The 12,928-nt window shown below is 41.5% G+C and overlaps 1 pseudogene; it reads left to right on the top strand.

The window, feature by feature from the left end:
• The first annotated feature begins 4,418 nt into the window (after positions 1–4,418).
• On the top strand, positions 4,419–4,488 carry LOC129492457 (uncharacterized; annotated as a pseudogene).
• Positions 4,489–12,928: the final 8,440 nt, after the last annotated feature.

Genomic DNA, 12,928 nt, shown 5'->3' with positions numbered 1-12,928 from the left:
TATATATATATTTTATAGAAACAAGGTCTTGCTATGTTGCCCAGGCTGGTCTCAAACTCCTGAGCTCAAGTGATCCTCCCACCTCAGCCTCCCAAGTAGCTGGGAGTGCAGTTGTGCACTACTGCACCCAGTTCACAATCATCCTCTCGTTGGCAGGTACACTTCCAATGTACACAAGTACAGAGAGGAATGGAAAAACAACTGGCCTGTGAGCCAGGAAGCCTGTGAGTCAGGAAGTCCTGCTCAGGCTTCCTGGCTCTGCTACTAAGTGTGTGATCAAGAGTTTTGTGCCTTCGTTTCCCTATCTGGATGATCAAGAAGTTGGTCTAGAGATCTCCAAGCTCCATGCAGCTGTGTGCTTGTGAGATGAGGCTTTCTCTTCCTGAGGCCATCCACACTTGAGAGCCTTCCCTTGTATTTCCTTATACATAGAGCAGGAGTTCAAGCTTAGAATTATAACAAACTTTAGTTTAGACTCTGACTCTTCCCACTTATTTGCTATGTGTCCTTGGGAAAGTTCTTTATTTGTGAAATGGTTCTTATAATAGTAACCACCTCATAGGGTTGTTGGGAGGATTGACATGAGTTTAATATTAGTATCTACCTCATATGTTACATGGATTATATGAGACAATATGCACAAAATTTGTTTAGTACTGTGCTTGGCCCATCAAAAGCAATCAATAAATGTCAACAAATATAAATAACAACCTTAAAGGACATTTTTCCCTTTTGAGCGCCTTTGATGTAACACACAGCCAGCCAGCCTTATGGAATTAAAACAGACAAACAATTTTTTAAAAATCTCCTTATGGTAAAGTAATCTTTAATTTAATTTTTTTTTTTTTTTTTGACACTGGATCTCACTATGTTACCCAGGCTGATCTCCAACTCCTGGCCTCAAGCCATCCTCTCAAATCAGCCTCCCAAAGTGCTGGGATTACAGGCATGAGCCACTGGGCCTGACCAAGAAATCTTGGGATACAAAGTGTCCCAAGTAAAATAGTAATGCAGATGCACATTTCTTGAATAATCGTGACACAATTTAACATCTGTTCCCTGGGACTAACTGGTTCATGCCACTAACCCTCACCACACTGGGATTTTTCAGGCCTGGATTTCAGGTTAAGAGGGCTTTCTGCATAAATATCTAAAAAATACTGTGCCCAGGTCTAAGCCTTTGGAGAGAATTGCCTCTGGTCAGTGAAAGTTTACCTGCCTGCTCCTCCAGCTTTTCACTCTGTATCTTAATCTTATTATTTAGTTTATCTAAAAGAAGCTGTCTCTTAGTATTGCTTTCCTATCCTGAGTGACTTAGACACACGGATGCAGTTATATTTGCATGTTTTGGCCTCAGTGTATACTGTCTATTAATCAGCTATCATAGCGATAGCTACTAAACCCATATTAACATCAGAGTTACTTCTGATCCCTCTGAATTTAGTTTAAGAAGATGATTTGGGCTTGCCGCGGTGGCTCAAGCCTGTAATCCTAGCACTTTGGGAGGCCGAGGTGGGTGGATCACGAGGTCAGGAGTTCGAGACCAGCCTGACCAACATGGTGAAACCCCATCTCTTCTAAAAATACAAAAATTAGCTAGGCCTGGTGGCACGCGCCTGTAGTCTCAGCTACTCAAGAGGCTGAGGCAGGAGAATTGCTTGAACCCGGGAGGCGGAGGTTGCAGTGAGCCGAGATCGCGCCACTGTACTCCAGCCTGGGTGACAGAGGAAGACTTCTGTCTCAGAAAAAAAAAGAAGATGATGATAAGATGATTTGGTAGGGCACAGTGGCTCACACCTGTAATCCTGCACTTCGGGAGACCAAGTTGGGAGGATCACTTGAGGCCAAGAATTCGAGACCAGTCTGGGCAACATAATGAGACCCTTGTCTCAAAACAATAAAAAATGACAATTAAAAATTAAAATAATAAAAAAATTAGCTTGGTAATTCCAGCTATTAGGGATGGTGAGGCAGGAGGATCGCCTGAGGCCAGGAACTCTTGGCTACAGTGAGCTATGATTTCACCACTGCACTCCAGCCTGGGCAACCTGTAAGTGAGACTCTATCTCAATTAAAAAAGAAAAAAAAGACAGTTAGAAATGTGCTATGTACATATATACCCAGCCACAAAATTATAAGTAATCATTAAAAATTCAAACATTTTAAACCGATCATAGTGGTACATACCTATAGTCCCAGCTACTTGGGAGGCTGAGGCAGGAGGATGCTTGAGCCCAGAAGTTCAAGGATGAAGCCTATGAATAACCATGGCACTCCAGCCTGGGCAACATAGCAAGACCCCGCCTCTGATTTAAGTAAGAAATAAGTATCCTAAGTGATAGTCCTTCATAACCCCATCCAAAGATAATATCCCTATTAATGTCTTCTAAATTTTCTCTATATGTGTCCTGTACATGCATCTTCATTGAAATGGAATAACAATTAAAATCATTTGAATAATTTGTCATTGGTTACTTTTGTAATTTTATTTTATTGTTTTTTATGTTTTAGAATCTAGGTATTTTTCTGTCACTCAGGTTGGAGTGCAGTGGTGCCATCACAGCTCACTGCAGCCTCAATCTCCTGGGCTCTAGTGATCCTCCCACTTCAGCCTTTTATTTTTTTGTAGAGACGAGGTCTCACTCTGATGTCCAGGCTGGCCTCGAATTCCTGAACTCAAGTGATCCTCCTTTTTTGGCTTCCTGAAGTACTGGGATTAGAGGCTTTATAATTTTAAATTAAATGTGCAATAGTCAAAAATTGTGTGATTCATATTTTGAAAATTACGTTTCCAACTGGCATATAGACATTCTAAGAGTCCTCCAAAGCTGGGACTGCAGCTGTCTTGGTCACCAGTATGTCCCCAGAACCCAGCCCTCCACCTACCACACAGCAGGTACTCAATAAATATATGTCAGCTGAATGTTGAGTGTATGAATGACTAAATAACAAAAATGCTACAGACTTCTCGGTGTATTTCTGGGATAATTCTTCTTATTATTATCATTATTTTCGATGACTTCACTTCCAATGATACAAAATAATTCTTAAGTAAAGTTGCTTGATAAAATTCATGAACATTTTACATTTTTATAGATAGCTTCAAATTGATCTGCAAAGAGTTTATACTAATTTGTACTCCATCAACAGTGAATTAGAGAGCCTATTTTCCCACACTTTCCAAAAAATGTGGACTTTTACAACAAAATACATATGACTAAAGAGAGGATTATTTTAAAAGTTGATTTATTACATCTCTGTAATTGTGAGGAGGTGAGAAATGTTATTTTTGTTTTTTAGGGGAAAGTTGGGAAAGATAAAAGAGTCCCCTTTAAATGAGAGATTTAGGTCTATCAGACTTGACTTTGCAAAATTTTCAAAAATCATTTCATCTTGGATGTAGCTGAACTATGGATTGTCATATGTATATGGTATACAGTTGCAGTTGCTCAATTTTTTCCTCAAAAAAATTACATAGTAAATGTTTAAAACTCTTTGTGGAAGTATAACACGATACAGAAAAGGGCATATATTATAAGTCTTTGGTCTAGTAAATTTTCACAAACTGAACATAGTTGTGGAGCTAGCACCCAGATCAAGAAATTGAATATTCTTAGTACCCCAGAAGCCCACTGAATAAGTTCTCATTTATACAGGTATCTGTCTCGATTACATCCGAAAATTGATTGTATGTAGAGCAGTAATAATAGTAATATACATTTTCTATTAATATATTTAAGTCACATTTGTATATAGTTACATATGTATTGCGTAGGGATTCATATTGAAGTTTTTCTGTGGAATTCCTCTCATCATTATACAACGTGTTTTAAAGACAGGTCAATAGAAATACATAGAAGATCCCTCACGTCATGCATAGCTAAAATTAAAATCACTGATTACCCTGCACATTCTTAGAGGTTTCCAGATAGCGCTGAACACCAACCATGCAAGTCAGAGAAACAGCTGAGGACTCCGTGTAACACTCAGTGACGAGGGTGATTCAGGCCCTTGGCTATCATTAGAGCAAGCAAGTGCTAGATGTGTAAACAGACTACTAAATAATGCCCTTGGAAGAGGGTGAGAAAGTGAATCTGAGTATCTGGCCCTTAATCTTTCCAAACTGTAACAGTCCCAATCCAAATGTCACGTCAGTCCCTATTCCCGCTGCTCTTGGCCTTGGACTCTACATGTCTGCTGCCAGGACAGAGTCGAGCTCCATGTGGCTGTGGCTGTGAGTGACCTGGCCTCACCTCTCTTCGTCAAGTGCTCCTCCAGGAAGAAAGGGAGAGATGCGTGTGATGGTCAAGAAACAGTTCAGAGACTCCAGTAGGCACATTTCTCAGATATTTTGTCACATTTTACTGTGACTTCAACTGAAATTGTTGTCTTATTGGGCTTTTTTTAAAGTGCCAGAGATCCTTTGGTAGTTCATAGGTGTGACGACTGGGTATTCATGCACATGTGTGAGATGTGCCACCCTGGCAGGTGTGGTGGCTCCCACCTGTAATCCCTGCACTGTGGGAAGCTGAGGCAGGAGGATGGCTTGAGCCCAGGAGTTTGAGCCCAGCCTTGGCAACAAAGTGAGAACTTGTCTCTACAAAGAATATACAAATTAGCCAGACATGATGGTGTGCACCTGTGGTCCCAGCTATATAGGAGGCAGAAGTGGGAGGATCCCTTGACCCAGGAGGTGGAGGCTACAGTGAGCCATGATCTCACCACTGTACTCCAGCCTGGGCAATAGAGCTAGACTCTGTCAAAAAAAAAAAAAAGAAAGAAACCTGCCACCCTTGAACCTTTTTATGACATCAGCACATTACCTGTCTGACATGAAAGAAAAGAAAAAAAAGTGCCAGAAACAACACAATAATTGTGTGATTTTGTGTGGGTGATAATTACATTTTACGTTTGAAGGTCCAAGTCTGAAAGGTGAGCACCAGCCATATAAATGGAATCAAAGCCGAAGTTAACACAACTCTCTCCAGTGAAAATAAAATCAGTTGCACAATGAGACAAACTGGTATAATATGAAATACATTCGGGCTTTGTCCCCAATTCCTGACATGGAGCTCCTGAATCCCTTCTAATTGCCCAAGTGATAATGGTGATAGGAGCATCTTCTGTTATAATATTTGGTTCTTGTATAAAGTTGTTGAACACCTCAGAATTTCCTGAGTGATAGGAAAAACCCACTGCTGGGTTTTTTGTTTGTTTGTTTGTTTGTCTGTTTGAGACAGGGTCTTGCTCTGCAACCCAGGCTGGAGTGCAGTGACACAAACTGCTCACTGCAGCCTCGGACTCCCAGGCTTAAGTGATCCTCCCACGTCTACCTCTTGGGTAGCTGGGACTACAGGTGCACATCACCACACATGGCTAATTTTTTTTTTTTTTTTTTTTTAAGATACAAGGTCTTGCCACGTTGCCCAGGCTGGTCTTGAACTCCTGGGCTCAAGTGATCCTCTCACCTCAGCCTCCCATAATACTGGGGTTACAGGCATGAGCCACTTGGCCTGGCCCCACAAGCACTTTTTATCACACCTGAGTTTATGATAATGAGGTGACTTATGGCAGAGTCCCTAGATAACTTCAAGATGGGGCCAACCAGTCACTAGAAAGAACAAGTGATTAGAGGACTAAAGTATCAGAACATTCAGCCGCTCCCACCAACCTTAAAGTATCAGAACATTCAGCTGCTCCCACCAACCTTAAAGTATCAGAACATTCAGCCCCTCCCACCAACCTTAAAGTATCAGAACATTCAGCCCCTCCCATCAACCTCCAGGGAAAGGGTCATCAGAGGCACTGGAGATTAAACTCCGTAAAAACTCTGGGGCAATGGAAGCTCTGCTCTCCCTCCTCCAAAACTCACCCTCTGCATGTCTTCATCTGTATGCTTGGTAATATCCTTTATAATAAACTGGTAAACCTAAGTATTTCTCTGAGTTCTGGGAGCTGTCCTAGCAAATTAGTTGAACCCAAGTGGGGACTGTTGGAGCTTTGGTTTGTGGCTAGTAAGTCAGAATGGGTGGCCTGGACTTGAGATTGGGATCTAAAGAAGGGGGAAGTCTTTGGGGACTGAGACCTCAGGTAGATAGTGTCAGAATTGAATTGAATTACAGGACAACCAGTTGGTTGGTGTGTAGGGAAAAACCTACACCTGATCACAGAAGTGTGTTCTGTGTTCTATGTTTCATTGAGCATGTGAGTAGAAAGGAAAAAAATATTTGTTTTTCCCTTAATACAGAAAAATTTTTAAGAATAATTCTAAAAGTACCAAATAATTACAAATATTGCTTTTTTTTTTCTTTTGAGACAGAGTCTCGTTCTGTCTCCCAAGCTTCAGTGCAGTGGCGTGATAACAGTTTACTGCAACCTGAACTCTCAGGCTCACGCAATCTGCTCACCTCAGCCTGCCCTGAGGAGCTGGGACCACAGGCAGGTGACCACACCAGGCTAATAAAATCTCACTTTCATTTGGCAACATTCAGAATCTCAGTAAATCAGAGAAATCATTTAAAATAGAATGAAGTTCAATGTAAGTTTGAGGCACAGCACTTGGAGAAAATCATCAACTTGCTGGGTGATATTTTTGTGTATTTTTCTCATTTTATCCTTATAATGGTACAATGATTTAGTTACTGCTATTACTGCCGTCTTATAACTGAGGATGCTGAGATGAGTGACTACCCGTCATGACCCACCTGGTCAGGGATGAAGGGAGGAGAGCACTCTGGTCTCTTTGACTCCAAAGTTTGTTCTCCTAAATAGTATGTTCTATGAAATGACCACATATTCCTTCAGCTCAACGATTCTACAATCTTTAGCCTAAAATGTGAATATGGAAATAGGTCAAAGCCAGAAGTGTATTTAAATGCCACTTTCATGGATACCTGCTGTATACAGGTATACAGGTATGGTACCAAATGTGCCTCAAGAACGTCATCTTTTTTTTTCTTTTTCTTTTTAATTTTTTTTTTGCAGACAGCATCTTGCTATGTTGTAGGTTGCCTGGGCTGGTCTTGAACTCCTGGTCTCAAGGGGATCCTTCCACCTCGACTCTCAAAGCGTTGGGATTATAGGTGTGAGCTGCCACACCCAGCCAAGGATGTTCTCACTTAATCCTGTTACAACCAGTTTTCTGATGAGTCTTAGAGAGGTGAAGAAGCTTGCCCGAGATCAAGCAGGTAAGAGGCGTGGAGGCGGGGTTTGGCAGCAGGTCAGTCAGTCAGACTAGAGACTACAGTGCTTCCTCAAGGGGACTTCTAAACAGATGAAACATAGCAGAAAAGTAACACCCTAGCTTCTGTCTTTGTTTTAAGGATAATCCTTAAACTATTACCCTTACTCCAGCCTGGGTAATAGAGCAAGACCCTGTCTCAAAAACAACAAAGAAAAACCAACAAAAAGCAAAAAACAAGCTAACATTGGTTGTTTCAAGGATGCCGCTTTGTTTTTTTGTTTGTTTGGGGTATTAGGCATCTTGGAGGCATATGGTTCTTTTTGGTCAAGTGCATGGCTGGCCATTATTTGTGGGCCCAAGGCACAAGTATGGGTGGAGGCCCACATACCATATGACTAAATGCGTAAATACAAACCAAGCTAACATGCTGCTAAATAGATTATATTCGATCTTTCTACCTAGATAAACATATCTTTAGGATGTGTGGAAGGCCAGGTTTCAGTTTCTAATTCTCCGACTCCTTAGCATGACAAGCCAGGGGGTGACGGCATGAGGCACTCCTCTTCCTCTGCAATGAAGGATCGGATCGTGTGCTGCGCCTCCAGCCCTCCAGCCCGCGGGAGCTCTGGGCTGTGCATCACCCTCTTGGGTCTTGGGTGCGTGCCTGGCTGCACCATCTGCTCTTAAGAAGAGGGCCCCCAGGAAGGAGCTGGAGCAAGGCCTGTAAATCAACCTGAGGCCATTTGGCAGGGAAGTCAGCGGTGCTGCGTACTTTGAAGCTTGATCTAGACAGGGGCCGTGTGACTGTTGGGTAAGCATGGTACCTGGGCTGCATCTCCCCATCCAGAGGCTACAGTGGAGGAAGTTCAGAGCAAGGCCCCGCTATGCTCAGGGCTGTTCCTGCTGGGCCTATGGGCCCAAAGTACTGCTTGTGGCACAGAGCCAAATTCAAAGAAGCATCCTTGGCCGGGTGCAGTGGCTCACGCCTGTAATCCCGAGCACTTTGGGAGGTCAAAGCGAGTGGATCACCTGAGGTCAGAGGTTCGAGACCAGCCTGGTCTACATGGTGAAACCCTGTCTCTATAAAAATACAGCAAAAATTAGCCAGATGTGGTGGTGGGCAGCTGTAATCCCAGCTACTCAGGAGGCTGAGGCACGAGAAACGCTTGAACGCAGGAGGTGGAGGTTGCAGCGAGCCGAGATCGCACGATTGCACTCCAGCCTGGGTGACAGAGTGAGACTGTCTCAAAAACAAACAAACAAACAAAAAAACAGAAAAAAACCCCAAACAAACAAAAAAAAAAGTGGCGTCCTTCAAACAACCAATATTAGTTTGTTTTTTGCTTTTTGTTATGTTTTTGTTTGTTTGTTTTTGAGACAGGGTCTTGCTCTGTTAACCAGGCTGGAGTGCAGCAACACTATCACAGCTCACTGCAACCTAGACCTCCTGAGCTCGAGCAATCTTCTCATTTCAGCTTCCAGAGTAACTGAGACCACAGGTGTGTACCACCACACCTAGCTAATTTTATTTTATTTTATTGTAGAGACAGAGTCTCCCTATGTTTCCCAGGCTGGTCTCAAATGCTTGACCTCAAGCGATCTTCCCGCCTTAGCTTCCCACAGTGCTGGGATTACAGATGTGAGCCCCCAAGGCGGCCACCAATATTAGTTTTTAAAAGTATTTCCTGTCTTTTAACTTTGCCTAGGTTTTAAAACATTCAAAGTTATCCATTGCTGGCTGGGTGTGGTGACTCATGCCTGTAATCCCAGCACTTTGAGAGGCTGAGGTGGGAGGATCACTTGAGGCCAGGAGTTCCAGACCAGCCTGGGCAACATAGTAAGACTCCATCCCTACACAAAAATTTTAAAAATTAACTGAGTGTGGTGGCTTGCACCTGTAGTCCCAGCTACTCAGCATGCTCGGGCAGAAGAGCTACTTGAACTCAGGAGTTCAAGACAGCAGTGAGCTTGATCACGCCACTGCACTCAATGTGGGCAACAGAATTAAAGCCTATCTCTAAAAATAAAATAAAATAAAATAAAAATTTAAAAAAGTTATCCAGTAAATATATCCCAGAAATAATTCTTCAGTCCTCCTTTTTTCAAAATTATCTACATCTCACTGGCTCCAAAGGCCCTCTGACCACACATATCCCCTAATTAAGAAAGACAGTCTCTCTCTGTAATACCCAGGTCAATTTCTCTGGCCTCCCTACTTCCCTTCCACCTTCCTTCCCTTTCTTTCTCTCTTTTTTTTTTTTTTCTCACTTCTTTTTTCTCCAGCTTCTAATTATGTGAACCCGCTTAGCTTTCCTTAAGAAAAATTCCTTGTTCCTCTTCCAGCCTAGGTTTCATGTATTCTTAGATTTTTGCGCCACAGATATTTTTAACCAAGGAAAAAAGGAGCACTTAGGGATGAGGCTGGGCAGGGGTGTTAAGAGAAGGTGAGTGGGCAATGAGTAGATTCCCTAGGTTGGGAGACTGGGTGCATAGAGAGTTGATATGGTAAGAAAGATCAAGTGCCTTGGCTGGAACTTAAAACAAACAAACAAACAAAAACCTGTGAAAATGAGAGTCAGGTAGGCACCAAATAAATTGAATATATTTTACCTTTATTTGTTTTGTTTGTTTGTTTGTTTGAGAAGGGTCTTGATTTCATGCAGGCTGAAGTAGAGTAACACGAACCTGGCTCACTGAAGCCTCAACCTCCTGGGCTCAAGCGATCCTCCCACCTCAGCCCACCAAATAGTTGGAATTACAGTTGTGTGCCACCATGCCCAGCCAATTTTGGGGGATTTTGTTGGTAGATACATGGTCTCACTGTATTGCCCAGGCTGGTCTGGAACTCCTGTGCTCAACCCATCCACCCATCTCAGCTTCCCAAAATACTGAGATTACAGGCGTGAGATACCATACCTGGCCATATTTTGCCTTTTCTTTTAGAAATGTGTACACTAAAAGACTAATTTATGACATTAAAATTCAGGGAACTCACTAAAAATATATATGATGACTTTCAGGAAATTTTTTTTTTAATGCTCAATTTGATTTCTTGACTACTGTGTGTTTTTCTATCTTTGTTTTACTTTAAAAACAACAACAATAGAGCTGGACATGGTGGCTTGAGCCTGTAATCCCAGCTACTTGGAGGCTGAGACAGGAGGATTCTTTGAGCCCAGGAGATGGAGGCTGCAGTGAGCAATGATCACATCACTGCACTCCAGCCTGGGCAACAGAGTGAGGTCCTGTCTATAAAATAAAAATAAAATAACAACAATAAAAAATCACTTGTAAAAACCAGATACACTCCCAACACATCAGGATATACAGTTTGGGCAACCCAGTATACATATTACTAGCTATGCAACATTGGGAAGAGAGTATTAACAGAAACTGCAGTCCACATCATTGAGTTCAAATGAGTTATTGATGGTGGTTTTTCCTTTGAATCTGGAATATTTGTCTAAATGTAAGAAATACCTGCCAGATTGACTGTATTTTACTTAGCTTGTATGAATGTTAACATTTTATTTTATTTTTTATTTTTAGAGAAAGGGTCTCACTGTTGCCCAGGCTAGAGTACAGGGACATGATCATAGCTCACTGCAGGCTCCAGCTTCCAGGCTCAAGCAATCCTCCTACCTTGGCCTCCTGAGTAGCTAAGACCACAGGCATGCATCACCATGCCCAAATTTTTAAAATTTTTTTTGTAGAGATAAGGGTCTCCCTATGTTTTCCAGGCTGGCCTCAAACTCTTGGGCTCAAGCAGTCCTCCTGCCTCAGCCTCCCAAAGTGTTGGGATTACAGGCCTGAGCCGCCACTTCTGGCAGAATGTTAACATTTTAAACAAGAAATAGCATATTCCTTAAGGTATCTGCTTTCAAAGGTTGATATATTCATAAGTGAGCTTGTTTTCCTACTGAGCTGTATTTTTCTTCCTTGAATTCCATTTTGAATTGTAAACCAAAAGTAAAATTCTAAGCCCTCCTAACCATCTGAATGGACTCTCCTCTCAGCCAAGGGCGTTCCAAAGTAAACCTGAAAAAACTAGTTCAGGCCATGATGGGAAGTGGGAGCCAGACATGCCTCATTATACCCTCCTCCTTTTTGGAACTACTGATAGAATAGACTCTTTAAATCTGATAAGAAACATTTGCAATCTATTCTCTCTGAAGCCTGCTACCTAGAGACTTCAGCTGCATGATAAAACCTTGGTCTCAACAACCCCTTTTCATAACTCATACATTCCTTTCTATTGACAATAATTCTTTCAACCAATTGACAATCAGAAAACTTTAAGGTCTACCTATGACCTGGAAGCCCCCTCCCCACTTTGAGTTGTCCCGCCTTTCTGGACTGAACCAATGTACATCTTACATGTATTGATTGATGTCTCATGTCCCCCTAAAATGTATAAAACCAAGCTGTATTTGACCAACTTGGGCAGATACCGCCTAAGGCCGTGTCATAGGCATGTCCTTAACCTTGGTAAAATAAAATTTCTAAATTGATTGAGATCTGTCTCAGATACTTTTGGGTTCACAGAATGATACTGAGAAAATAAGAACAGATCTATGTTTTATCAATAAAGTTTTAAGCATATATTAACTCATAAAATAAGTTACGGTATATCTGTCTTTGTTTATAGTGCTTGTTTTTTCTTTTAAGTTTTTAATCTGTGTTTTGAAGGAAAATGCATGTGTCTGTTGCAGGTTTCTTATGAAGCATTGCGGGCAAGGGGACATCTGGCTCTTGTAAAATGAAATGAAAGGCAGCATTTTCCAACAATTTTAAGTATCAAGTACTTTGGAGTAGCTTCATCAGGATAGGATTGCTGTTGTGGGTTGCTTGGTTAATTCTAGAGTAGGCAGTACTGTAAATTTATATCAGCTATTTTGAACCTGTAATTTTACAATAACTAGACCTTAAGACATGAAAGCATAGTGGTTCAAATATGAATCATCATTACACTTCTTTCTAAGATCTGTTCTACAGTTTGAGTAGCTTTTCCACTAGAAGTGACACTCAGCAGGTAGGTGGGCTTTGAATCCTTTTGTCCCACTAAAGTGAATCGTAGCCATAAAAGTTTTGTTTTTTGTTTTTGTCTTTTTTGTTGTTTTGAGACATTGTCTTATTCTGTCACTTAGGCTGGAGTGCAACGGTGCAATCATTGCTCATTGCAGCCTCGACTGCCTGGGTATCAAGTGATCCTCCTGCCTGGACCTCCCAAACTGCTTTGGGATTACAGGAGTGAGCCACAATGTCCAGGCTCAAAAAGTTTTAAAATATGACCGTATACTATTTAAGATTACTGTTTGGAACCTTCATTGTTGTTTAGAAAATCTGATAATTTTTTTAAGCTATCAACAAAAGAGCTTAGAGCTCAGAATGTAAGAACTGTGCAGTAATTGTCTCCTAAATTTGGTACTAATCATATCCTTTCACATACTATATTTAATTCTCGGCTTTGCTTCGAAAAGAAGACGAAACACTTGGAGAGAGTTTAAAGGAAAGCCATAAAAATGATTAAAGGTTTGGAAAACAAGCTCCATGAGCTTCGGCTTAAAGAGGCTTTGCTTATTCTGCCGGTGGCACAGAATGTGAGCCCAAAGTGGAGGAAAGCTTTCAAATGAAGAACAGCTAATATCTTTGCTACCATATAGAAAGAATTTAAGTTAAATATTAAATATCCTCACAATGGGATGATTTACCCAAAAGACCATCGAAAAGCACTGTGCAAAGGAC

Source organism: Symphalangus syndactylus, chromosome 10, assembly GCF_028878055.3.
Source record: "Symphalangus syndactylus isolate Jambi chromosome 10, NHGRI_mSymSyn1-v2.1_pri, whole genome shotgun sequence".
NCBI lineage: Eukaryota > Metazoa > Chordata > Mammalia > Primates > Hylobatidae > Symphalangus > Symphalangus syndactylus.
Note: the sequence above shows the minus strand (reverse complement) of the source record. Positions and strands in the feature narration are given on the sequence as shown.